Genomic DNA, 27733 nt, shown 5'->3' with positions numbered 1-27733 from the left:
GGTCATCAGGCTGGATCCCCGATCCAGATCGGGTGGGAGTGGGACGAGCGAGGGGGGAGTGGGGGGGAGTGGGGTGACTGGGAGGTTAGGGTTTCCTGGGGTGTGGGGATAAGGGAGGCCGGTTGGGCCAAGGGGAGCTGGGTTGGCCGGGTGGGATGGGCCGATGCCCATGTGCAGCGGGAGGGGGGGTTCCTTTCTTTTGATTTGTTCACTTGCTTTATTCTTTTCTTTTATTTATTTTCCTTTTCTATTTGTAGTTTCTTTTATTTTTAGTTTTATAATAATTACCACTAGTGCCTAAATTTGTATTTATCAACAAACTACTGTGAGATTAATTCTTAACCCATAATAAAATCATTTTAGCATTTTATAAATTCAATAGGCATTTGTTTAATTGTTTTCACTATTATTTTAATTGTTTTAGAGCCTTAAAACATTTTATCAAAGTTTGGTTTCTCCATCATAATTACTTATGATTTATTTGACACAACCCGAACATTTTAGTTTTTATATTTGAAAATTTTGCTGTTTGCCTATATTTTAAATTTTAATTTGAATCATTTTTTGAACTAGCTCGAGTTTATCAACAGTAACTGAGGTGACGTGGCACCATTAGCATAGGTTTACTGTTGCTTGATTATCCGGGCGTCACACATCGTTAATAGGCCGTATTTGATGACGCTATGAAAACGGCCCAACGTATTAACGGACCACAAACGGGCCGACTGTAACCACGGGCTGAATTTGGCCCACAAGCAGAAAATGACAGTAACGGGCCGTAAGTAAACGAATGCTAGAAATGAGCCCAAGAATAAATGGGCTCTGAAAAGGCCGAAAGATAACATGGGCTGGAAACGGCCCAACGGAATAACGGGCCATTAATGGGTATAAAGTGATACACTGTTCATTACGGGCCAGTTTTACCACGGGCCGTTAATGGGTGTAAAGTGATACACTGTTCATTACGGGCCAGTTTCACCACGGGCCGTTAGTAGGCCAAGAGTTACATAGGGCCTCATATGGGCCAAAAGACGTCATGGGCCATACATGGGCCAGAAGTGAAAACGGGCTAGAATCATATTGGGTGGCCCAGATGACGCTACTGGGCCTAATTCGGATAGGGCGTAATGGGCCATGGGTTAGCGGGCTGTAAATGGGCTATATGCGAACAGGCCGTTAACAGGCTTTACATGGGCCGGCCCGCCACCTTTTGACCAAGTCAAATGGGCCGGCCTTTTCATAGGAATGGGCCTCTGTTGGGCCGTGCCACGTGTCGACGTATCATACGCGCCTATCTGACCCACTGACGAGCTGACACGTGTTTCGTCCGGCCAATAAGAATTTTACACGTGGAAATTTCCCATTGGTCGGGGCTGTTAACGGGTTATCGGATCCAAAACCCGGCCCGATAGCTTAACGGTGTTCCGTTACGGTGGATGCCACGTGTCGGTCACCCTTGACGAAAGCACTTCTGTGACACGCGATTTATCGTCATGGAAGTGGACACTTCCGTGATGATAATTTTGGTAATGTCATGGAACACTTCTACGACAGCACATGTATGACTATCTTGATTCTGTCATAAATTTGTCATGGATGTACATGCATGACAAAAAACGTGACCTACTGTGACAAACACATATCATCACGGAAGTGTATTTTTTTGTATTGGTAACTATCCCTCAACATGCAACAAAGAGTCACTCCAAAGTCACTAATAGCGGAGAACAAACAAAGAGATTATCGTAGGATACGAAACCACCTCAAACTAATTCTTTCCAATCAATCCGTCGGGCTATTCCTATAGGTGTCACAAACAGCCCTAGAGTTCATACTAGAATAACACCTTAAAACACAAATCAACCAAAACCCTAATGTCACCTAGATACTCCAATGTCACCTCAAGTATCCGTGGGTATGATTATACGATATGCATCACACAATCTCAGATTCATCTATTCAAACCAACACAAAGTACTTCAAAGAGTTCCCCAAAGTTCCTACCGGAGAATCACAACGAAAACGTGTGCCAACCCCTATGCATAGGTTCATGGGCAGAAGCCGCAAGTTGATCACCAAAACATGCATCAAGTGAATCACGTGATATCCCATTGCCACCACAGATACGCACAGCAAGACATACATGTCAGGACCCTGATTCTAAGTCACATCGATCTAGCCTGTAACACCTCATATCACTTTGCGGCCTCACGCGCGGTATTTCCATGGGTGTCGCCTTACCATGGCCCGGGACCGTTTGCGCCTTTTGGCTTACGTATATGATAGTGTCGCTAGCATCCATATGACAGAGAACCCGGGCTGACATGACTAGTTGTGAACCCAAAATGGCACTAACTTACGGGAACAGGCATACATGAATCAACATCGAGCATGTCGGTCAGCAGCGTGCGAATCCGGGCTGTTGCACTGGGCTAACAGGACTCCGGATGTCACCGCGTGACATTTCCCCGAAGGGACAGACACGGGAACGAAGTGAATCACATGCCGTCCAGTCAAGTGTTCTGGAGCAGTAGTGCTGGGCTAGCAGGACTCCGGTGAACCGGGCTGTAGCGGACTACTATGGCTCATGGAAGCACAAGACTACATTTCCCCATAAGAGAGGCTACCAAGGATAAACCACTAGGTTGTCGGATCCCACACATACCAAGCATTTCAATCATACACACAATATGCTCGATATGTGCAAACACAACATGGCATCACAACGTAACTCTATGACCCAAAGTATTTATTCATTAGGCTCCGAGGAGCGAGATATTACAAACATGGGTCACATGACCCAACATTCAGAGCATACAAGTCAAACACATGCGGAAGCTTAACATGTCTGAGTACAGACATCTACAAACGAAAAATACTAAGAAGCCTGACTATTTACAAGACCCTCCCAAGGGTACAAGATCGTAGCTGAGGTAACAAGCTAAACGTCGAAGTCCAAGCGGAACTACTAGTGATACTGACGTCTCTCTGCAAAACATAAATTAAGCAAACGTGAGTACAAATGTACCCGGCAAGACTTACATCAGATCTAACTACATATGCATCATTATCAACGAAGGTATGGTGGAGTTTAACTGCAGCAAGCTAGCTTTGACTCGGTGGCTATCCTGAACCACGACTACAAGCAACTCTTTTGAGTTGGCGCACACGAGTCCACATATTCACCATCCAATACACCACTATGGATCCGCTCCCGTCTCCCTACGAGAAGGCCATCCATAGCACTCACACTTATCTTGCGAGTTTTAGAGTATCCACTTTCACTTGTCTATGAACTATTATAGGAAACCCAGAAGTCCTTTACCGCGGACATGGCTATTCGAGTAGATCGTTTATAACCCTGCAGGGGTGTACTTCGTCACACATGTTTCCACCTCTTAGCGTCTGCACACGACATGTGCTCGGCAGACTTCAAGCGAAAGCCGACGTGGGTGTAGACCACGACCTGACTAACCACACAAGTCTCTAGTCCAGGTTTATCGCCTATTCGGGTTCCATCCGCAAGGAAATCCGGCCGGGGTGTCCTCAACGGCCCCAAACGATGTGTACAGGGTCCCGAGACGACAAACGGGCGCTCGGCATACCCGACCACAGTGTATCTACTGCATCATAGCCCACCCCTAGGGTCAGCGCTACGCACGGCCGCCAACACATAACCTACAAACATCAAAAACTAGTTGCAACTCCTAGACAGAGGACGAGAGGGGTCAATAAGTCGAGCAGGGTCATATTTCAGGGCCCAATGTGTGGTAGTAGCTGTTTCATGGATCACAAACACAGAACTCAGTTCCTGAGGACGGTTTCAGTGAGACAACCCACCATGTACTCCTACATGGACTCTCACCGCTACCTTTACCAAATCGTGTTCACACATTTAGCTCACACACCGTAGGACATGTTTACACACCTCCGATTCATCCCCGATGAACCAGACCTGACATGACTCTATGCAATAGCAGGCATGACAAACAAGCATGAATGAGTAGGCACATCAGGGCTCAAACAACTCCTACTCATGCTAGTGGGTTTCATCTATTTACTGTGGCAATGACAGGTCATGCAGAGGATAAGGGGTTCAACTACCGCAGCAAGTAAAAGATGAACCGTTGTTGTCCTAATGCAGTAAAAGAGAGCAGGAGCGGGAGAGTGGGATTGTATCGGAATGAGCAAGGGGGGTTTGCTTGCCTGGCACTTTTGAAGATAGTATAGTTCTTCATGGGTGTCATCGATCACATCGTCGGAACATTGTCTACTGAAGGGGGACAAACACCGGCAAAAGAAAAGAACACAATGAATGCATAGCGACAATATGATGCATGACCATGACATGGCAATATGCTGTGATTTGAGCTAATGCATCTAGTTATGATTTAAATGAAGTTGGTTTGAATACAAGATTCAAATTCCAACTCCATATATGATTATTTAAATGCCCTTTATTTGTTTTGTCCAAAACAGAGGACAAACATTGTTCAAACATGCATGAAAATGGTACAAATGGATTCCTTGAATTTTTCTGATAATTTTTCATACATAATTTATTTCATTTGGAGTTACGGTTGAATTTCTATGATTTTTAGAAGTTTAGGCAATTTTCTGGAATTTTCTGAATTATTTTTAATCTAGAAATGACTTATTGCATCAGCACTGCGTCATGCCTATGTCAGCAAGTCAACAGCAGCGGTCTAGGTCAAACCTGACCAGTGGGGTCCACTGGTCAGTGACACAATGCTGGCATGAGTCACTAGCGTGTGGGGTCAGTCAACGTTGACTTGACCAAAGTCTAAGCTGACACGTGGGGTCCGCAAGATTAGCACTAATCTAAACAGAAATTAAACAAATTAATTTTGGCGCCGGGGCCCACAGGGCAGTGGCACTAGGGTGTTAGTTAAGGCGTCATTAGAGGCTAATGACATCGCCACGTCGGCTTCGTCGGAGTTAGGCCGTCGGCGATGGCCAGGCGCGGCGGAGGTGCTCGGAGTCGAGCTGTGGTGCTTCGTTCGAAGCTTGGCTGGGCTCTGTGGAAAGATGGCGCGACGGTGTGTCGAGTGGTGGTGGTTGTCGGGCCTGGGATAGCCGGAATCGACGCCGGCGATGAGCCTTGCGGCTGCCGGAGTTCGGGCGAGGCCGAAATCGTCGTTGCGGTGGCTCTGGAAGAACGGGGCCAACTCCTACGTGATCTACACGATGCGGTGAGTGGGTTGGACGCATCGGGCGGACCATTTGGTCGCCGGAGTCGCATCGGCGGTGAGCGCAGGCGGCGGCGGGTTCGGGCGTAGGCGGTCCGGTGGCTACGGAGGCCTGCGGGGAAGAAGAGAGGGATGGGCAGGGTCCGAGGCTCACGGCGAGTCGGACGGGGAGGTCAGCAAGCTCGGAGACAGTCCAGAGCAGTTGGGGCGGCAAGGAGGATCTCCGGCGACCGGCGAGGAAGAAGATGACGTTGGCGGCATCATAGGGCTTCCGGCGCCTTCCGCCTTGGGGAGGAGGAAGAGGGGAACGAGGCGGGGCTTCTTGGCGCATCGGCGAGGCGTGGGGTGGCCGGTGGCCGTGGTAGAGCACGGTGAACCCTGTGGTGCGCTCGGGAAGAGAGGGAGAGGGAGCCAGAGGAGGGAAAAAAGGTCCAGGGAGAGGACGAGGGGGTCGGGGGGTGCATGGCGGCGACCAGGCAGTTGGGGGGGCACGCAGGCAGGGTGGAGCCAGTGCGGCTCGCCTGCGCATCTGGCACGCAGCTGCTTCTCCTCCTGGCAGGAGGAAGAAGACGGTGCTGCCCCTGGTGGGCCGGGCTAGCTTTGGCCAGTAGGCCAATACAGTGGTGGGCTGCACGGTAAGGTTTCTTTTTTTATTTCTATTACCTTTTCTAATTTATCTCTGTTTTGTTTTGTTTTTATTTATACATTTTGCCACTAATTCAAAATGAATTCAAAACAGTGCCAAAACACTCTGAGATATTTTATGTTACCTCTCTGGACTATTCCAAAAGTACATAAAACATTTCAAAGCATTTCAAAATATATTCATTTTATTTTATCAATATATCACCAAATTCAAATAGATTATTGATTTAAATTCAGAGATCAAATAATTCCTTAAAAATGTTCCAGAATTTTGGTTTGATATATAACTCTTGCCAAAATTCATAAAACTATTTTTAGGGCATTTTGGATTCACGGAATTCTATTTAAAGGGTGCTTGCCCTTCATTTAAAATGATTTCTGAGGCTTTCAATTTCCTCATTTCAAGTTTCTTGAAAATAACAGGATGCATGATGCTCACTGATGCAACTATCTGCAACCAAGGCTAGGGCTGTGACAACTTACCCCCACTAAAAAAGAATCTCGTCCCGAGATTCCAGACGTGAGGTAAGAAGACAGAGGGAGCACAAGCTAACACGGTCTTCACGATCCAGGTTGCACTTCAAAGGAACGTTGACATGATCACCATCTTTGTCTCGATGTCTTGCTCTGAGAACTCCATCCAACACGATAACGGAAAGAAAAGAAACCCTCGAAGAATCGATCTTCTCGAAAATCGAGCAACCGACGATCAACTCTCAAAACGAGACATAGCAACATCTGTCGAGATGAGACATGATACACACATTAATAATGATGGAAATGAGCATATGACAAGGTTTAAATAAGTAGCGGAATTCCCACACCTGGGAGGGTGGTGAACGGTGTCAACGTAGCAAGGAGTTGGGTTGCCATGATACCACAACGAGACACCTTTAAGAAGGTGACTCGCAGAGATATTCCCTTAAGTGGCAAAAATAATTACTTTTGATCCATAGATCATTGAAACTCTTCATTCCAGCTTAAGGCAATTTACAACTGATCGTTTGAAATAGCTCGAAGAAATGGCATACTCAGACTAGGATGGATGATGTGGACTACCTTGTTGAAGACAACGCAAGGGATGATTTTGCTTGCGTGTGCTCTCAGGAACTTGAGCATTTCCATATTCATCAAGGTTCTACCAACATCCGTGTCGAGGATCCTGGCAACACATCTTACTACCTTGACAAATAGTGATGGACAATGCAGATGCATAGAAAGATGCCCCTTTCTCAGATTTCACCTTAGCGAGGCCAAGGGAATGAAATCTGGATGATCGACCGAGAGACATTTAGCACCCCGCTTCTAATGTTCTCCTTGATGTGCTAGCGCAACCCATTTGTACATATGGTTTGATAACTAGAACATCAATTAAAAGGTTGGACTTCGGAAGCTTAAGAATCGATAAGGAATAACTACGGAGGCAGATCCTGCGAGATCCTTATGGGGAGGTGACTGAGGGAGTCCTGGATTAGGGGGTGTTTGGATAGCCGAACTATACCTTTAGCCGGACTCCTGGACTATGAAGATACAATATTGAAGACTTCGTCCCGTGTCCGGAAGGGACTTTCCTTGGCGTGGAAGGCAAGCTTGGCGATACGGATATTCAGATCTCCTACCATTGTAACCGACTCTATGTAACCCTAACCCTATCCGATGTCTATATAAACTGGAGGGTTTTAGTCCGTAGGACAACATACACATCAACAATCATACCATAGGCTAGCTTCTAGGGTTTAGCCTCTCTGATCTTGTGGTAGATCTACTCTTGTACAACCCATATCATCAATATTAATCAAGCAGGACGTAGGGTTTTACCTCCATCGAGAGGGCCCGAACCTAGGTAAAACTTCGTATCCCTTGCCTCATGTTACCATCCGGCCTAGACGCACAGTTCGGGACCCCCTACCCGAGATCCGCCGGTTTTGACACCGATATTGGTGCTTTCATTGAGAGTTCCTCTATGTCGTCGCCGTCAGGCTCGATGGCTCCTATGATCATCGATAACGATGCAGTCCAGGGTGAGACCTTCCTCCCCGGACAGATCTTCGTCTTCGGCGGCTTCGCACTGCGGGCCAATTCGCTTGGCCGTCTGGAGTAGATCAAAAGCTACGCCCCTGGCCGTCAGGTCAGATTTGGAAGTTTAAACTACACGGCTGACTGCCGAGCGCGCCGCACTGTCCCGACGAGCATGATCTAGCTCTGCCGCCAAACAGTGCCCTGGGGGCCGCACCCGCATCGGCTCCGATCCTTAATTCGGAGCCAACTGCGCCGACCGAGGATGGGCGGTTGGACGCCGCCTCGGGGTTGCGATCCCAACGGCGATTGAACCGAACACCAGCCCCGCACTCCGCGAGACTCGTGACTCCAAGGAGCCGGACTCCTTTCCGGACTCCGAACCCTCCGCGCCCCGGCCAATCGAATCCGATTGGGTGCTGATCATGGAGTTTACTGCCGCAGACATCTTTCAGCACTCGCCTTTTGGCGATATTCTGAAGTCACCGAAGTCTCTCTCTTTATCAGGAGAGCCCTGGCTGGACCGCGGCCAGCAGGGTTGGGATTCGGATGATGAAGAAATTCAGAGCCCACCCACCACCCACTTTGTAGCCACTGTCGATGACTAAACCGACATGCTCGACTTCGACTCCGAAGACATCGGCGATATGGACGCCGATGAAGGAGATGATGAAGAACCAGCGCCTATTAGGCCCTGGAAAGCCACCTCGTCATATGACATATACATGGTGGACACCCCAAAAGAGGGAGATGGCGATGGAACAGCGGAGGATGACCGCTCCAAGAAACAGCCTAAGCGCCGGCGTCAGCGGCGCCGCTCAAAATCCCACCAAAACAAACACGGCGACTCCAGCACGGGAGATAATAATACTCCGGAAAGCGCCAAAGAAAATCCCCTCCAGCAAGATTTAGCATAGGAGGATGGAGAAACCAGCCCTCATGAGAGAGCGGCAAACAGAGAGGTCGAGGACGATAATTATATGCCTCCCTCCGAAGACGAGGCAAGCCTTGACGACGACGAATTCATCGTGCTAGAGGATCCCGTCGAGCAAAAGCGTTTTCAAAGCAGGCTTGTGGCCACGGCAAGAAGCCTCAGGAAAAAACAGCAACAACTTAGAGCTGATCAAGATTTGCTAGTCGACAGATGGACCGAAGTCCTTGCGGCCGAAGAGCATAAACTCGAACGCCCCTCCAAGAGCTACCCAAAGCGCAGGTTGCTACCCCAATTAGAGGAGGAAGCACTTGATGCGTCCGACCGGCCACCTCGTGGCCGCGATAGAGAGGTCTCTCGGCCCTCCACTCAAGCCGCACCCCGTACCAAGGCACGGGAATATGCACCGGACTTACGAGATATGTTGGAGGACAAGGCTAGACAAACAGGATCGATCTATGGATCGCGTGGGTGCCACATGGATCGAGACGGCATCCGTCACGCCGACCACAAATTCGGCAGGGCCGAACATAGTAGACAAGGCTCACTGGAGCTACGTCATGATATAGCCCAGTACAGAGGCGCCGCACACCCACTCTGCTTCACAGACGAAATAATGGATCATCAAATCCCCGAGGGTTTCAAACATGTAAACATCGAATCATATGATGGCACAACAGATCCTGCGGTATGGATTGAGGATTATCTCCTTCATATCCACATGGCCCGCGGCGATGATTTCCACGCCATCAAATAACTCCCACCCAAGCTTAAAGGACCAGCTCGGCATTGGCTCAACAGCTTGCCAACAGGATCAATCAGTTGTTGGGAGGACCTGGAAGCCGCATTCCTCGACAATTTCCAGGGCACTTATGTGCGACCCCCAGACGCCGATGACCTAAGTCACGTAATTCAGCAGCCAGATGAATGGGCCAGGCAATTCTGGACACGGTTCCTAACAAAGAAAAATCAAATAGTCGACTGTCCGGACACTGAGGCCCTAGCAGCCTTCAAGCACAATATCCGTGACGAGTGGCTGGCCCGGCACCTTGGACAGGAAAAGCCGAAATCTATGGCAGCACTCACGACACTCATGACCCGCTTTTGTGCAGGAGAAGACAGCTGGCTTGCTCGTAGCAACAATATAACCAGGAACCCTGGTAGTTCGGACACTAGGGACATTAGTGGCAGGTCACGTCGCAACAAGCAAAAGCGCCGCATTAACGGCGACAATGTTGAGGATACGGTAGTTAATGCCGGATTCAGAGGCTCTAAAGCCGGTCAGCGGAAAAAACAATTCAAAAGGAATCCTAGGGGCCCGTCCAGCTTGGACCGAATACTCGACCACTTGTGCCAAATACATGGCACCCCCGAAAAGTCGGCCAATCACACCAACAGGGATTGTTGGGTGTTCAAGCAGGTAGGCAAGTGAAGCGCCGACAATGAAGACAAGGGGCTGCATAGCGATGACGACGAGGAGCCCCGGCGGCCAAACAACAATGGACAGAAGGGTGTTCCCCCACAAGTGCGGACGATGAACAGGATATACGCCACCCACGTCCCCAAAAGGGAGCGGAAGCGCGCGTTAAGGGACGTATACGCGGTAGAGCCAGTCGCCCCAAAGTTCAACCCATGGTCCTCCTGCCCGATCACCTTTGATCGAAGAGACCATCCCACTAGCATCCGTCATGGAGGATTTGCCGCATTGGTTCTAGACCCAATTATTGACGGATTTCATCTCACTAGAGTCCTCATGGACGGCGGCAGCAGCTTGAACCTGCTTTACCAGGATACAGTGCGAAAAATGGGCATCGATCCCTCGAGGATTAAGCCCACCAAAACGACCTTTAAAGGCGTAATACCAGGTGTAGAGGCCAACTGTACAGGCTTAGTCACACTTGAAGTGGTCTTTGGATCTCTAGATAATTTCCGAAGCGAAGAGTTAATCTTCGACATAGTCCCGTTTCGCAGTGGCTATCACGCACTGCTCGGGCGAACCGCATTCGCCAAGTTCAATGCGGTACCGCATTACGCATACCTTAAGCTCAAGATGCCAGGCCCTTGAGGAGTAATTACAGTCAATGGAAACACCGAATGCTCCCTCTGAATGGAGGAGCACACGGCGGCCCTTGCAGCGGAAGTACAAAGCAGCCTCTCCACGCAGTTCTCCAGTCCGGCCAGTCAACGACCGAACACCGTCAAGCGCGCCCGGAGTAACCAACAACAAGACCGCCTGGCACGATCCAAGCAGGCGTAGCAATGCGGCCCCAACCCCAACCCTCGCAAAAAGGTGACGCCAGTACTTCGCGTACATAACTACGCTCTAGAGATACCATGGGCACAGGGGGAGGGGCACCATCACGGCACGCCCGAAACACGGCTTAAACCGCACCAGGGGCTGCCGATTCTTTAATTTTCTCTTACTTTCAGGACTCCACTCTTCGGAAGGCCTGTTCAGCAGTTCAATTGCCGCACAAACGATGCAGGAACTAGGGAAGCAGACAAGCCACGCCGCATTATGGAACTCCCAGGTGGTCTCTATCACGAGCAGTATACCTGTTTCGCATATTATTCCGCAGCTTGCCCCTGGAGCGGACATGTTAAATAGTCCAACCTTTTGCTTATCGCATTAATTGTATCATTCTGCTTTGATCGCAGCCCTCTTTAATAAACAATGCATAGCTTTTCTCTATTTTTGCATTGCTATTTTTTTTATATTTATATATGTTCCTTAACGACATGTTGCACCCGTACACTTTGGTACGGCCAAAATACGCCAGGGGCTTCAGTACCCCTCAACACGGTGTGAGAAGTCTGAACACTTTAACAAGTGCGGCACCCCGAACTTATTGCATTATATGCATCGGCTCCGAATCATGTCTTGGGTCAATAGTAGGGTTTGCCCGGCTCCTATGTTTTGGTGCCTTACGTTCCGCTATATCGGCTAAGGTAGCACTAGAAGAACCACTGCGATTGTGCCCCGGTTGAGCTAGGTCGAGCACCTCAGTGGAGAAAGCTAAAACTGACCGTCATGATGAGGCAAGAGCTGGTCGCTGTTCGAGAGGTCTTTTCGAGTCCTTAAAGACTTATGCCGCTTAGGGCGAGGAGCCGGCTCTGTCCGGCCAAGGCGTGGATAGCGCCCCGAACTCGGTCTTCCGAATACCAGGGGCTTCGCCGAAATTTAAAATTATAGAATTCTATGGCTAAGTGAGAGTGTTCACACATTATAGTCCGATTGCCTTGTTCGTTGGGCTGAGCGCCTCCCTCAAAGGACCCAAACATGGGAAAAAGAGCCCTCAGGTTTATCCCCGAAAACGCCAGCACTAGCGGCACAGGGGCAGAAGCCGATGACTCACCATCTCTCACAATTGATAAACAGCCACACAGAAGGTAATATTTTAAATTTAAACAGCATTTCTTAAGCGCATATGAACAAGTTTTCAGCGCACAGGACAAAACGAGCGAGTTTTACTCAAAGATTACATCCATAGAACATTCATCTGCCACAAGGCGGGAACCCTTCAGAACATCCTTATAATAATTTTTGGGCTTGCGATGCTCCTTCCCCGGCAGTGGCCCGTCCTTCACAAGCTTCTCAGCATCCAGCTTCCCCAGTGCACCTTCGCACGGGTAAGGGCCCTACGGGCACCTTCAATGCAGACGGAGCGCTTGATGACTTTGAGCCTTGGACAAGCCTCCACCAGCCGCCACACCAGCCCGAAATAGCTCCCAGGCTGAGCCTCTCCAGGCCACGGCCGAACTATGAGGCCCTTCATGGCCTGTTCGGCCGCCTTGTGGAGCTCGACCAGTTGCTTCAACTGGTCGCTCAGGGGCACGGGGTGTCCGGCTCAGCGTATTGAGACCAGAACACCTTCTCTGTCGAGCTGACCTCCTCGGCTCGATAGAATGCAGCAGCATCAGATATACTCCGGGGAAGATCTACGAACGCGCCTGGAGAATTCTGGATTCGGGTAAGTAACAAGTAACTCAAGCTTATGTGTTTACTTTGCATAAAGAATGCCTTACCCGCCGCTATCTTCTTCACCTCATCCAACTCTTCGAGGGTCTTCTGGGATTCGGCCTTGGCAGACTTGGCACTTTCAGTAGCCGCCGCGAGCTCGGACGCTCGAGTCCTTGAGTCACGCTCCAAACTCTCATGTTTTTCCATGAGAGCCTGGAGCTCTTGCCGCACCTTGCCAACCTCGGCCTCATACTTTTCCCGCTCAGTGCGCTCCACGGCCGACCTCTTCTCGGCCTCGAGCAGCGCTTGCTTCAGGGTTGCCACCTCAGACGTGGCCCCTACAATAGCCACGATACTCCTGTCATTTTTCGCAATTGCACCTTTTTATACACATTTTGTACAAGGTATTTCTTACCTTCACTGTCCTCGAGCTGCTTCTTGGCACGTCCAAGCTCTTGCTCGGACCGCTCGAGGTCCTGCTTTAGCACGTCCACTTCCGCAGTCAGTTCGGCGGACGCCAGCAGGGAAGCCTGCACACGCATATTGACTTCTTTTTGTTAGACTCTTGCGAATTTTATTTGATCCTCTATTCGGCTTTTCTTCCCGAACGCCAAACAGAGCATCAGGGGCTACTGTCTATGCGGTAATGTTATTTACACATTCTTTACTTACCTGAAAACCTATTAAAAGGCTTGTACAAGCTTCAGTCAGTCCGCTCTTGGCGGACTGAACCTTCTGGATCACCGCACTCATGATAGTGCGGTGCCCCTCGTCGATGGAGGCGCCTTGGAGCACCTCCAACATATTGTCTGGCGCCTCCGGTTGGACGGAGGTCGCCGGCACGGTGGGCTTGCTCCTCTTGGAAGAAGGTCCCCCGCCGGACTCTGGAACCTTTGAAGGTCCCGGAGCGATGTCCGGCCTAGGGCCGGACTTGGAGCCCTGGGGGGTTCCGTCCCCTTTACTCCTGGAGTCCGGGAGGTCGCCTTGCGGCGCCTCCAGGACCACCTCCTCCCGGATTGGAACTTGTTGGGACAACACTTCGGTGTCGTCCGTAAGGCGGGGGGAGGAAGCCGTCGGAAGCGAGTTCACCTCCGACGAGTCCAGTGAGCCGCTCGACGACGCGTCGAGACGGTCTTTGGGGGGGCTGCATAAACACATTCGACATAAGGGAAAGCTGTACAATAAACAAATACTATGCATTACTCTGGTAACCGGATACTTACGATTTCGCCAGGGGCTTGGCCCTGGGCGGCCACTCCTCTTCGCCGTCGTCGGCGTTGGTGAAGTAGTCCGGAGGATGGGTTCTCCCCTTCTTGGACCCTTCGGCCTCCCCAGTTGGGGCGGCCTTCCTTTTCTTCCCTTCCCCCGCAGGAGGGGGGGTCTCTTCTTCCTCCTCCTCATCTTCATGGGAGGAGTGCGTCTTGGATTCACCGGATGGTGAATCCGACACCTCCAGGTGCTAGGCACCCTTTCGAGTCCCCGCGGCCTTTTTTGCGGCCTTCTTCTCCGGCACCACATAGGGTGCCGGAACCAGCAGCTTTGCCAAGTGGGCATCGGCTGGGACATCGGGCAAAGGTGCCAGACAGTCGATCCGTCTGGACTTCGCCTGCCAATCCTGTCAAAGGTAAGGGAGCTTAGATCCCGCACAGAGTTAAACTATGAAAAACTAGTGCCCTGTAAAAACTACCAAAAGCTTACCGCGCTAGCATGATGCTGCGCGCAGAATCCGCGATCCTCGGTAGCAGATGCGGGAGCCTCGGCGCCTTTGAAAAGCACCTTCCAGGCATCTTCGTATGTCGTGTCGAAGAGCCTGCTCAGAGTTTGGTGCCGCGCCGGATCAAACTCCCACAGGTTGAAAGCCCGTTGTTGACACGGGAGGATCAAGCGGATGATCATAACCTGGACTACGTTGACAAGCCTGAGCTGCTTGTTCACCAGGGATTGGATGCATGTTTGTAGTCCGGTCACCTCCTTTTGGCTGCCTCACGACAGGCCCGTCTCTTTCCAGGACGTGAGCCGCGTTGGGGGTCCGGACCGGAACTCGGGGGCTGCGACCCACTTAGGGTCGCACGGCTCGGTGATGTAAAACCACCCCGATTGCCACCCCTTCAGGGTCTCCACAAAGGAGCCCTCGAGCAATAGGACGTTGGCCATCTTGCCCACCATGGCTCCTCCGCACACCGCCTGGTTGCCGCGCACCACCTTCGGCTTGACGTTGAAAGTCTTGAGCCATAGGCCGAAATGGGGGCGGATGCAGAGGAAAGCCTCGCACACGACGATAAACGCCGAGATGTTGAGGACAAAATTCGGGGCCAGATCATGGAAATCCAGGCCGTAGTAGAACATGAGCCCCCGGACAAATGGATGGAGAGGGAAACCCAGTCCACGGAGGAAATGGGGAAGGAACACCACCCTCTCATGGGGCCTAGGGGTGGGGATGAGCTGCCCCTCTTCGGGAAGCCGGTGCGCAATGTCATTAGACAGGTATCCGGACTTCCTTAATTTTTTTATGTGTCCCTCCGTGACGGAGGAGACCATCCACTTGCCTCCCGCTCCGGACATGGCTGGAGAAGGTTGAGGTGGGGAGTGTGGACTTGGGCGCTGGAGCTTGAGTGCGCAAGAATGGATAGGCAAAGGAGGAAGAAGGCATAGGTAAAAAGGTGGATCCTTATCCCCTTATATGGGTGGACGCAACTACGTGTCCCCACCAGCCTGGTAAAACTCGCTTATCTCCCAAGCGCCGTAATCGATGGCACGGTTGGGTTACCCATGCCCGTATTGAGGAGAATCCCGGAATAAGGGGACACGATCTCTGCTTTAACAAGACGTGCCAAGGAAGCCGCCTCACATAACACGCTGAGATGGGACAGTAAAACGGTTCGAATAAAAGCTTGGCCGTGGTGTGATGTCACACTACGGAATACGTCAGTAGATTAGATTTGTGTAAATATTATTCTCTCTATGGCAATATGTGGAAACTTATTTTGCAGAGCCGGACACTATCTTTGTGTTCAAAATCTTCTATGAAGTACTTGGAGGAGGAACCCGCCTTGCAATGTCGAAGACAATTTGCGCGCCGGACTCGTCGTCATTGAAGCCTGGTTCAGGGGCTACTGAGGGATTCCTGGATTAGGGGGTGTTCGGATAGCCGAACTATACCTTCAGCCGGACTCCTGGACTATGAAGATACAAGATTGAAGACTTCGTCCCGTGTCCGAAAGGGACTTTCCTTAGCGTGGAAGGCAAGCTTGGCAATACGGATATTCAGATATCCTACCATTGTAACCGACTCTATGTAACCCTAACCCATTCGATGTCTATATAAACCGGAGGGTTTTAGTCCGTAGGACAACATACACATAAACAATCATATCATATGCTAGCTTCTAGGGTTCAGCCTCTCTGATCTCGTGGTAGATCTACTCTTGTACTACGCATATCATCAATATTAATCAAGCAGGACGTAGGGTTTTACCTCCATCAAAAGGGCCCGAACCTGGGTAAAACTTCGTGTCCCTTGCCTCCTGTTACCATCCGGCTTAGACGCACAGTTCGGGACCCCCTACCCGAGATCCGCCAGTTTGGACACCGACAGTGACCAACTTCTTCAACCAAGATATTAAAATAATAGACCTTCCGGCTAGGTGGGTTGGCCACGACATCCATGTTACCGGGTTACCGAGAGACCAATATTATAATTCTTGGGACACGTTCCAACCATCATATCTGCCTGAGATTCATATCTGGTTGGTGTCAGGATATCCAGACTCGTCGAATCTAGAAAGAAAAGTGAAAGTTTGCAACACAAATCGACGAGATGACGTTGCGAGATTCTCGGGAAATGAGCTACGATAGCAAGCTCCAGAACATGAGCTGGTCCTGCTAAACATATGTGAACATGCTGTCCTAGACAAGCATGACCACATAGTAGTCTTATAGTAAAACACTACCGAGTTCAGATTGGGAACCATCATCGAGGATAACGAAGTCCTAACATAAGTCATGACTAGCTCTTATGAAGGAACTCCTTCTTTTTGAACAAATCAATCAGTGGCTTGGTGTGCTAGGGATACGTATGGAATGAAGATGATCAGTCTATCAGACCATAGAATACTTCGCACGTGCATGACTGACTTGGGATGATTCCAGGGAGGTAGAACAAGCCTTCTCAAATTCATGGTGGCAACTTGCATCAAGTTCACATGAATTAGAGGGACTCACTTCTTTCGTCCAAACATATGCTTCACGAACGGGTCATGAAGAAAATGCTTAAACAAGTTTCCAACATTGGTGTAATGTTCAACCAAATCATGGAGGAGACCAAGATGTTGTCGATGGGCTCAACAACAATTCATCCAGGTTTCCGTATAAATGGAACTCCACAATCATGTGAACAAGGTGTTAGCATTAGTCAGACCCAAAAGATATAATGGTGTATGCTCGAGGAACAACCACGAGTAAGACAACATTACGAATATCATTGGTTCTGATTTGATTTGACGCTAGCCCATACTCAAATCAAGGATTGGTTAAGACAATAGCACCGACAGTTGATCACGAGGATAAATCGATGAAGATGTCATCTTTCTTCAACACACACACACATAAAAGATATCCCTTAACATGATCTAATTCAGACAAGCTTTTATCTTCCAACTCTCCAAGTTATTGTTTAACTTAACCAACTAGCTCAGGGGTATCCAACACAGATTCTTGGAGAATGGGTGGTTTGGAGGAAAAACCAGCATGATCACGAACTCAACATAGCAGTCAGGTGACAACCTGGTAATACTTCCGAGAAGATATTCGGAACATCACGAACCACCGATATGTTACTCAGCTCGAGAACAATCTTTCTTTTCAGAGCAAGACGCTATGAATAAATAAGCAAGGGATTGAATAATCCTAACTCATTGATCAAAGAGTGCATCATAAATAAGGACAAGGTAGCACGATCAATCCTAGAATAGTGTTTCAATAACCAACATGCTAAGAATGATATTAGTGTCTATTAACTACCAAGCAACACGGTTGCTAGGAGTATTGATTTCACACATCATGGTTCACTTGCCGTCATTCCGGTTGCAACAACATGGGACCAAGGAATGGAAAATGATGGCAAGAAGTATCACTGCGTCAAGAATTCATGAGAGATGGTGCAATTCTCATGACAATCCTGACATAAAAGGGGTAATACTCCAGGGTAGAACAGAGCAAAAGCTGGATGGGCATTTGATCTACAGAACACAACTACTTTGACCCAATCCTGGATATGGATGAGGTACTGGAGTTTGTTTCTCCTAGTCATTCTGAAATAGAATGGCTTGACGGACCACAAGAATAATAGGCATCGATGAACACAAATGCACAACTATTCCTGACTATCAATTTATAGATGATGGTCGGAATACAGCTGAGAATGGACAACTCAAACAGCATATAACATTTTGAGTTGTGGATTCATGGGTTAGTATGTCGAACGAGTTCAACATTTTTCTTCCGGATAACCCATGAAGAAAGGTAGAACTGGCAGAATCACAATTATGAATGGAGAACTCCTCAGGAGTACTCTAATAGTGATCTTTTGGTTCAAAGAACTTCTGCCTTAATGGTTCATGGTATTTGGAAGAAGGAAATACTGCGGACCTCGAGGACTATCGCAAAGGTTACTAATATCTTAAGGGGACTAGCAAATACTAACGACATGAAGTAGGGTGAATCTCGAGTTCAAACACCCAGGAATAGAATATCTACTACTAAATGGCATCACGGGATGCTTTCAAGAATGATGGCCAGAATCATCAAACCGGAACACAAAACATGGCTAGATTACTAGGTGACTCCCTAAAACACCTAGGGTCATAATAATAGCTCCAACATATATGTCTAGGCAATAGAGTACCTCAACTGACCGGTAGTGTGATTAATCTGGCCCAAATGGACATCAGGAACAGGAGGAAGGGGTTTGCAAATGCATCAGACTACTTAGAAACCTGGGATGACTCAGACAGCATAACGGCTGTAAATGCTCAAAAGATCTGAGACATCCTGCAAAATGGTGGCATAACCACTCAATAACACAATATCAAGGTTCTGAGGCCAGCTATGAACATATGGAAGTAGTAGGAACTGAACTGAGGCTTAAATCCAACAATCCTAGGCAACTATGGTTTAGTAACACGTGATCCTGATAGAAAGATGAGAAGCCCAGTTCTTAATCCCCGTAGAAGAGAAGAGGGTGACTCAGATCAGAGGGCATGAGATATAAGGAGTAAAAAGAGCCTTACGTTCCATCCCACAATCAATTCCCTTATATAACAAAAGCATTTCTAGACTCAACTTCGATTAGTCTGGCTTGGTAATCCTATAGGCAGTCAGGCTCTGATACCAAAACTGTCAGGACCCCGATTCTAAGTCACATCGATCTAGCTTGTAACACCTCATATCACTTTGCGGCCTCACGCACGGTATTTCCACGGGTGTCGCCTTACCATGGCCCGGGACCGTTTGCGCCTTTTGGCTTACGTATATGATAGTGTCGCTAGCATCCATATGACAGAGAACCCGGGCCGACATGACTAGTCGTGAACCCAAAGTGGCACTAACTTACGGGAACAGGCATACATGAATCAACATCGAGCATGTCGGTCCGCAGCGTGCGAATCCGGGCTGTAGCACTGGGCTAACAGGACTCCGGATGTCACCGCGTGACATTTCCCCGAAGGGACAGACACGGGAACGAAGTGAATCACATGCCGGCCAGTCAAGTGTTCCAGAGCAGTAGTGCTGGGCTAGCAGGACTCTGGTGAACCGGGCTGTAGCGGACTACTATGGCTCATGGAAGCACAAGACTACATTTCCCCATAAGAGAGGCTACCAAGGATAAACCACTAGGTTGTCGGATCCCACACATACCAAGCATTTCAATCATACACACAATATGCTCGATATGTGCAAATACAACATGGCATCACAACAGAACTCTACGACCCAAAGTATTTATTCATTAGGCTCCAAGGAGCGAGATATTACAAACATGGGTCACATGACCCAACATTCAGAGCATACAAGTCAAACACATGCGGAAGCTTAACATGTCTGAGTACAGACATCTACAAATGAAAAAGAATAAGAAGCCTGACTATTTACAAGACCCTCCCAAGGGTACAAGATCGTAGCTAAGGTAACAAGCTAAACGTCGAAGTCCAAGCGGAACTACTAGTGATACTGACGTCTCTCTACAAAACATAAATTAAGCAAACGTGAGTACAAATGTACCCGGCAAGACTTACATCAGATCTAACTACATATGCATCATTATCAACGAAGGTATGGTGGAGTTTAACTGCAGCAAGCCAGCTTTGACTCGGTGGCTATCCTGAACCACGACTACAAGCAACTCTTTTGAGTTGGCGCACACGAGTCCACATATTCACCATCCAATACACCACTATGGATCCGCTCCCGTCTCCCTACGAGAAGGCCATCCATAGCACTCACACTTATCTTGTGAGTTTTAGAGTATCCACTTTCACTTGTCTATGGACTGTTATAGGCAACCCAGAAGTCCTTTACCGCGGAAACGGCTATTCGAATAGATCGTTTATAACCCTGCAGGGGTGTACTTCGTCACACATGTTTCCACCTCTTAGCGTCTGCACACGACATGTGCTCGGCAGACTTCAAGCGAAAGCCGACGTGGGTGTAGACAACGACCTGACTAACCACACAAGTCTCTAGTCCAGGTTTATCACCTATTCGGGTTCCATCCACAAGGAAATCCGGCCGGGGTGTCCTCAACGGCCCCAAACGATGTGTACAGGGTCCCGAGACGCCAAACGGGCGCGGCATACCCGGCCATAATGTATCTACCGCATCATAGCCCACCCCTAGGGTCAGCGCTACGCACGGCCGCCAACACATAACCTATAAACACCAGAAACTAGTTGCAACTCCTGGACAAAGGACGAGAGGGGTCAATAAGTCGAGCGGGGTCATATTTCAGGGCCCAATGTGTGGTAGTTGTTGTTTCATGGATCACAAACACAGAACTCAGTTCCTGAGGACGGTTTCAGTGAGACAACCCACCATGTACTCCTACATGGCCTCTCACCGCTACCTTTACCAAATCGTGTTCACACACTTAGCTCACACACCGTAGGACATGTTTACACACCTCCGATTCATCCCCGATGAACAAGACCTGACACGACTCTATGCAATTGCAAGCATGACAAACAAGCATGAATGAGTAGGCACATCAGGGCTCAAACAACTCCTACTCATGCTAGTGGGTTTCATCTATTTACTATGGCAATGACAGGTCATGCAGAGGATAAGGGGTTCAACTACTGCAGCAAGTAAAAGATGAATCGTTCTTGTCCTAATGCAGTAAAAGAGAGCGGGAGCGGGAGAGTGGGATTGTATCGGAATGAGCAAGGGGGTTTTGCTTGCCTGGCACTTTTGAAGATAGTATAGTTCTTCATCGGTGTCATCGATCACATCGTCGGAACGTCGTCTACTGAAGGGGGACAAACACCGGCAAAAGAGAAGAACACAATCAATGCATAGCGACAATATGATACATGACCATGACATGGCAATATGCTGTGATTTGAGCTATTGCATCTAGTTATGATTTAAATGAAGTTGGTTTGAATACAAGATTCAAATTCCAACTCCATATATGATTATTTAAATGCTCTTTATTTGTTTTGTCCAAAACAGAGGACAAACATTGTTCAAACATGCATGAAAATGGTACAGATGGATTCCTTGAATTTTTCTGATAATTTTTCATATATAATTTATTTCATTTGGAGTTACAGTTGAATTTCTATGATTTTTAGAAGTTTAAGCAATTTTCTGGAATTTGCTGAATTATTTTTAATCTAGAAATGACTTATTGCATCAGCACTGCGTCATGCCTGTGTCAGCAAGTCAACAGCAGCGGTCTAGGTCAAACCTGACCAGTGGGGTCCACTGGTTAGTGACACAATGCTGGCATGAGTCACTGGCGTGTGGGGTCAGTCAACGTTGACTTGACCAAAGTCTAAGCTGACACGTGGGGTCCGCAAGATTAGCACTAATCTAAACAAAAATTAAACTAATTAATTTTGGCGCTGGGGCCCACACGGCAGTGGCACTAGGGTGTTAGTCAAGGCGTCATTAGAGGCTAATGACATCGCCACGTCGGCTTTGCCGGAGTTAGGCCACCGGCGATGGCCAGGCGCGGCGGAGGTGCTCGGAGTCGAGCTGTGGTGCTTCGTTCAAAGCTTGGCTGGGCTCTCTGGAAAGCTGGCGCGAGGTGCGTCGAGTGGTGGTGGTTGTCGGGCCTGGGACAGCCGGAATTGACGCCGGCGACGAGCGTTGCGGCTGCCGGAGTTCGGGCGAGGCCGAACTCGTCGTTGCGGTGGCTCTGGAAGAACGGGGCCGGCTCCTACGTGATCTACACGATGCGGTGAGTGGGTTGGACGCATCGGGCGGACCATTTGGTCGCCGGAGTCGCGTCGGCGGTGAGCGCAGGCGACGGAGGGTTCGGGCATAGGCGGTCCGGTGGCTACGGAGGCCTACGGGGAAGAAGAGAGGGATGGGCAGGGTCGGAGGCTCACGGCGAGTCGGGCGGGGAGGTCACCGAGCTCGGAGAAGGTCCGGAGTAGTTGGGGCGGCAAGGAGGATCTCCGGCGACCGGCGAGGAAGAAGATGACGTTGGCGGCATCATAGAGCTCCGGCGCCTTCCGCCTTGGTGAGGAGGAAGAGGGGAATGAGGCGGGGCTTCTTGGCGCGTCGGCGAGGCGTGGAGTGGGGTGGCTGGTGGCCGTGGTAGAGCACGGCGGCGCCCTCTGGTGCGCTCGGGAAGAGAGGGAGAGGGAGCCAGAGGAGGGAAAAGAGGTCCAGGGAGAGAGGGGAGAGGACAAGGGGGTCGGGGGGGGGTGCGTGGTGGCGACCAGGCAGTCGGGGGGCACGCGGGTAGGGAGGAGCCAGCGTGGCTCGCGGCGCATCGGGCACGCAGCTGCTTCTCCTCCTGGCAGGAGGAAGAAGACAGCGCTGCCCCTGGTGGGCCGGGCTGGCTTTGGCCAGTAGGCCACTACAATGGTGGGCTGCACGGTAAGGTTTCTTTTTTTATTTCTGTTACCTTTTCTAATTTTATCTCTGTTTTGTTTTGTTTTTATTTATACATTTTGCCACTGATTCAAAATTCAAAACAGTGCCAAAACACTCTGAGATATTTTATGTTACCTCTCTGGACTATTCCAAAAGTACATAAAACATTTCAAAGCATTTGAAAATATATTCATTATATTTTTTGAATATATCCCCAAATTCAAATAGATTATTGATTTAAATTCAGAGACCAAATAATTCCTTAAAAATGTTCCAGAATTTTGGTTTGATATATAACTCTTGCCAAAATTCATAAAACTATTTTTAGGGCATTTTGGATTCACATAATGCTATTTAAAGGGTGCTTGCCCTTCTTTTAAAATGATTTCTGAGGCTTTCAATTTCCTCGTTTCAAGTTTCTTGAAAATAACAGGATGCATGATGCTCACTGATGCAACTATCTGCAACCAAGGCTAGGTCTTTAACAATACATCAAGTGTTCTCAAATCTTTAAAGACTCAATCCGATAAGATAACTTCAAAGGGGAAACTCAATCCATTACAAGAGAGTAGAGGGGGCAGGAAACATCATAAGATCCAAATATAATAGCAAAGCTCGCGATACATCAAGATCGTGCCAATTCAAGAACACGAGAGAGAGAGAGAGAGATCAAACACATAGCTACTGGTACACACCCTCAGCCCCGAGGGAGAACTACTCCCTCCTCGTCATGGAGAGCACCGAGATGATGAAGATGCCCACCGGAGAGGGATTCCCCCTTCGGCAGGGTGCCGGAACGGGTCTAGATTGGTTTTCGGTGGCTAAGGAAGCTTCTGGCAGCGGAACTCCTGATCTATTGTGCTCCCCGATCGTTTTAGGGTATATGGAGATATATAGGCGGAAGAAGTACGTCAGGGGAGCCTCGAGGGTGGAGGGCGCGCCTAGGGGGGTGGGCGCGCCCCCTACCTCGTGGCTTCCTTGAAGCTTCCTTGACGTGGACTCCAAGTCTCCCGGGTTGCTTTCCTTCCAAAAGTAAGTTCCATGAAGTTTCAGGTCAATTGGACTCCGTTTGATTTTCCTTTTCTGCGATACTCTAAAATAAGGAAAAAATAGAAACTGGCACTGGGCTCTGGGTTAATAGGTTAGTCACAAAAATAATATAAAAGTGTAATAAAAAATTATAGAAGATAATATAGAAACAGATTTTTGGAGATAATATAGCATGGAGCAATAAAAAATTATAGATACGTTGGAGACGTATCAGCATCCCCAAGCTTAATTCCTACTCGTCCTCGAGTAGGTAAATGATAAAAACAGATTTTTTTTATGCAGAGTGCTACTTGGCATAATTTCAATGTAATTCTTCTTAATTGTGGTATGAATACTCAAATCTGATAGATTAAACATAAAAGTTCGTATTGACATAAAAATAATAATACTTCAAGCATACTAACTAAGCAATTATGTCCTCTCGAAATAACATGGCCAAAGAAAGTTCATCCCTGCAAAAGCATATAGTTTAGTCATGCTCCATTTTCATCACACAAGAATGCTCTCATCATGCACAACCTCAATGACAAGCCAAGCAATTGTTTCATACTTTAGTAATCTCAAACTTTATAAACCTTCACGCAGTACATGAGCGTGAGCCATGGATATAGCACTATGGGTGGAATAGAATATGATGATGGGGGTTATGTGGAGAAGACAAAAAGAAGAAAGTCTCACATCAACGAGGCTAATCAATGGGCTATGGAGATGCCCATTGATTGATGTTAATGCAAGGAGTAGGGATTGCCATACAACGGATGCACTAGAGCTATAAATGTATGAAAGCTCAACAAAAGAAACTAAGTGGGTGTGCATCCAACTTGCTTGCTCACGAAGACCTAGGGCACTTGAGGAGGCATGTCGGTGTCAAAACCGGCGGATCTCAGGTAGGGGGTCCCGAACTGTGCGTCTAAGGCGGATGGTAACAGGAGGCAGGGAACACGATGTTTTACCCAGGTTCGGGCCCTCTTGATGGAGGTAAAACCCTATGTCCTGCTTGATTTATTCTTGATGATTTGAGTATTACAAGAGTTGATCTACCACGAGATCGGAGAGGCTAAACCCTAGAAGCTAGCCTATGGTATGATTGTATGTTGTATATCATCTATCGACTAGCCTGGCCTCGGTTTATATAATGCACCAGAGGCCTAGGATAACAAGAGTCCTAGCCGAATACGCTGGTGGGGAGGAGTCCTTTTCTTGATCGCCAAGTCTTGTGGAATCTTCCTTGTATGTGGCAGCTGTCCGAACTTGCCCATGAGTATATGGCCACGGGGGTTCTCGGCCCAATCTAACAGATCGGGAGATGACGTGTTGAGTACCCCCTAGTCCAGGACACCGTCAGTAGCCCCCTGAACCGGTCTTCAAGTTAGGGACGCTCCTCGATTCTTCTGAACTCTTCTTCTTCTTTGGTTGTCAGTCTTGAAAACTGGTTCAACAAATCTTCTCATCTTCGATCTTGAGGATCGCCGAAATGCATTCGACGAGTTTACATGTTGGGTATCCGAGGAGCCCCTTTAAGTTTCCGGCTTTTACCAATGCCTGGTTATTTCTATGCCACACCTCGGGTTTGAAGTTGTTCCCGCGAGGCAGTGTCTTCTTGCATCCGAGCTCCAACGCCGGACTGCATTTGAGGTATCTTTTGCAGCCGAGCACCAACGCCGGACTGCTTTCCGAGCTCCAACGCTGGAATGTATCCGAGCTGCAATGCCGGACTATATCAGAGGTGTTATATCACCTTGGTTCAAAAATGTTGAAGGAGTTTAACCGAGCTTAATGCTGGAAATGCCCTCTATGGAGCCAGCCACTAGCGCCCGAGCTTTATGCCGGACTGCTTCCGAGGTGGTGCACCACCCCGACCGCGGGCTGATTTATTGTGAATATTTTTTATTGGTGCAATTTATTCTTTGCCGAGATATATAGCCAGTAGCCCTCAAGGTGTGTATCGGTCTAAAACCCGAGATGCACCTGAAGGATGACGTAAGACTGCTGATCCCGGTAGCCGCTGAGACTCATATTGATTTGCAAAATCGGCCTGAGGATCAAGTCCTAGCTCGGCAGAATACTTCAGGACACAAAAAGCGGCATGCTCAGTCCTCGAGACTCAGGTTGGGTGCGGCTGGCCAACCTGAGGATCAAAATCTCCTCGGGAACTGTATTGCACTTAAAATTTTCTGCATTGAACAGGCAATGCAGTAGCCCCCGAGACACTGGTCGGATGGCAACACCAGATCAAGGGATCGATACGCCCCTTTAATATTTGTAAATAATAAGCCCGAAAGCCAGTAGCCCCCGAGCCTTAATGCGGGCACGGGTGGCCGAATTAAGGATCGATATCCAGAGTAAAATCACAAATTATGTGTAATGATTCTATGTATCCAAGTACTTTACATCATTAATGCTCGGATCCGCATTGTACAAAACTTTGTTGACCGACCATCGGCTTCCACCTCCTCGGCCCGTAGCCGAGGAGTGTTTGGCCTACTTTATAAAACCTTTATGAGGGCAAAGATTTACGACAAACAAGGCAATCTGGCCATACGGTTTTATAAACAAAGGTACGCAGAGAGATATGTTATATTACTGTTTAACATAAGAAATGTCTTCCAAAGAAAATAGTCCCGCTATCGGTTCCTTTCTTTGGGTTGTCATGCTAAGCATGATCATGAAACCTCAGCTCTAATGTAAGAGCAAAATATCGAGGATTTAGTTTGGGAGGCCAGTTAATAGCCCCCGGTAGTGTTCGGCGACAGTCGAGGTCAAGCCGTAAACACTTCGGCCATTGTTATGAATGGCCCATCATTTAACACAGTCATCGGATCGCTGACCACTTTACGCTTATTGTGACAGTCAGTTTTCGGCTTTCTCCACTGAGGTGCTTAACCATGTGAGCTGGAAGCACAATTGCAGTGGTTCTCCCTTTGCATGCCTAGCCAAACAAAGCGGAACATAGGAAGCAAGTGCAGGAGCCGGGCAGCCCAACTATTGACCGAACACACAATTCGAAACTGATGCATATATAGCAATATCCAAGAATGTTTTTGCCGAATCTCTAAAGGTGTCCGGCATTGCACTGCGAGACTTGTGCTGAAAACACACAAATAGTTTAAAAGTGCCATAAGCTTGGAAAACCAAAAAATGTCAGTAAAAACTTGACGTCCGAACAAGATCAAGTGTTCGGTGCCAATCCAAAAATTGGTCTTAGAGAAAAAAAAGTGCTTCTGTTGTGCTTTAACATGACATATCCTATCTCAAGACTTTAAGCGGGTCAGCCTATGGCTTCAACCTCCTATCCCGAAGGCGGAGCACTTCTCATTAGGCCAGTTAAGCAAACTAAACTCTAGCGGCTTTGAGAGAGGAATTAGGCTCCCCGACTAGGGACCACACACTTGTGTCGAAAAGATGAGTGATAAAGAATAATAGTAAGAAAAACTTTGCAACGACTGAGAAGAAGAACACTTATTATAAAACGGCTCATATAAATTTAAGAGCCCCCAAGTGACTTGGGTAAAAAGAATTTTATGTATAATGATTGTATGTACCTAAGTACTAATATCAAATTTTTGTTCACCCGCACTTTAAACGCGTCTTAACCGACCATCGGCTTCTCCCTCTTCGGCCAAGGGCCGAAAAGTGTCACGTACTCCACCTGTCGAGAATATCGACGGTGTTTCCGATGACCAAGCAATCAGGCCATAAGGCTGTAATAGACAAGGCGCGCTCAGGGAACTTATGCTATATTACTGATGAAGTGTAAGAAGCATCTTTGAAGAAAATAGTACCCCCACCGATACCTTTCTTCGGTGCTCATTATTA

This window comes from Triticum aestivum, chromosome 5A (assembly GCF_018294505.1).
Source record: "Triticum aestivum cultivar Chinese Spring chromosome 5A, IWGSC CS RefSeq v2.1, whole genome shotgun sequence".
NCBI classification, from domain to species: Eukaryota; Viridiplantae; Streptophyta; class Magnoliopsida; order Poales; family Poaceae; genus Triticum; species Triticum aestivum.
Note: the sequence above shows the minus strand (reverse complement) of the source record.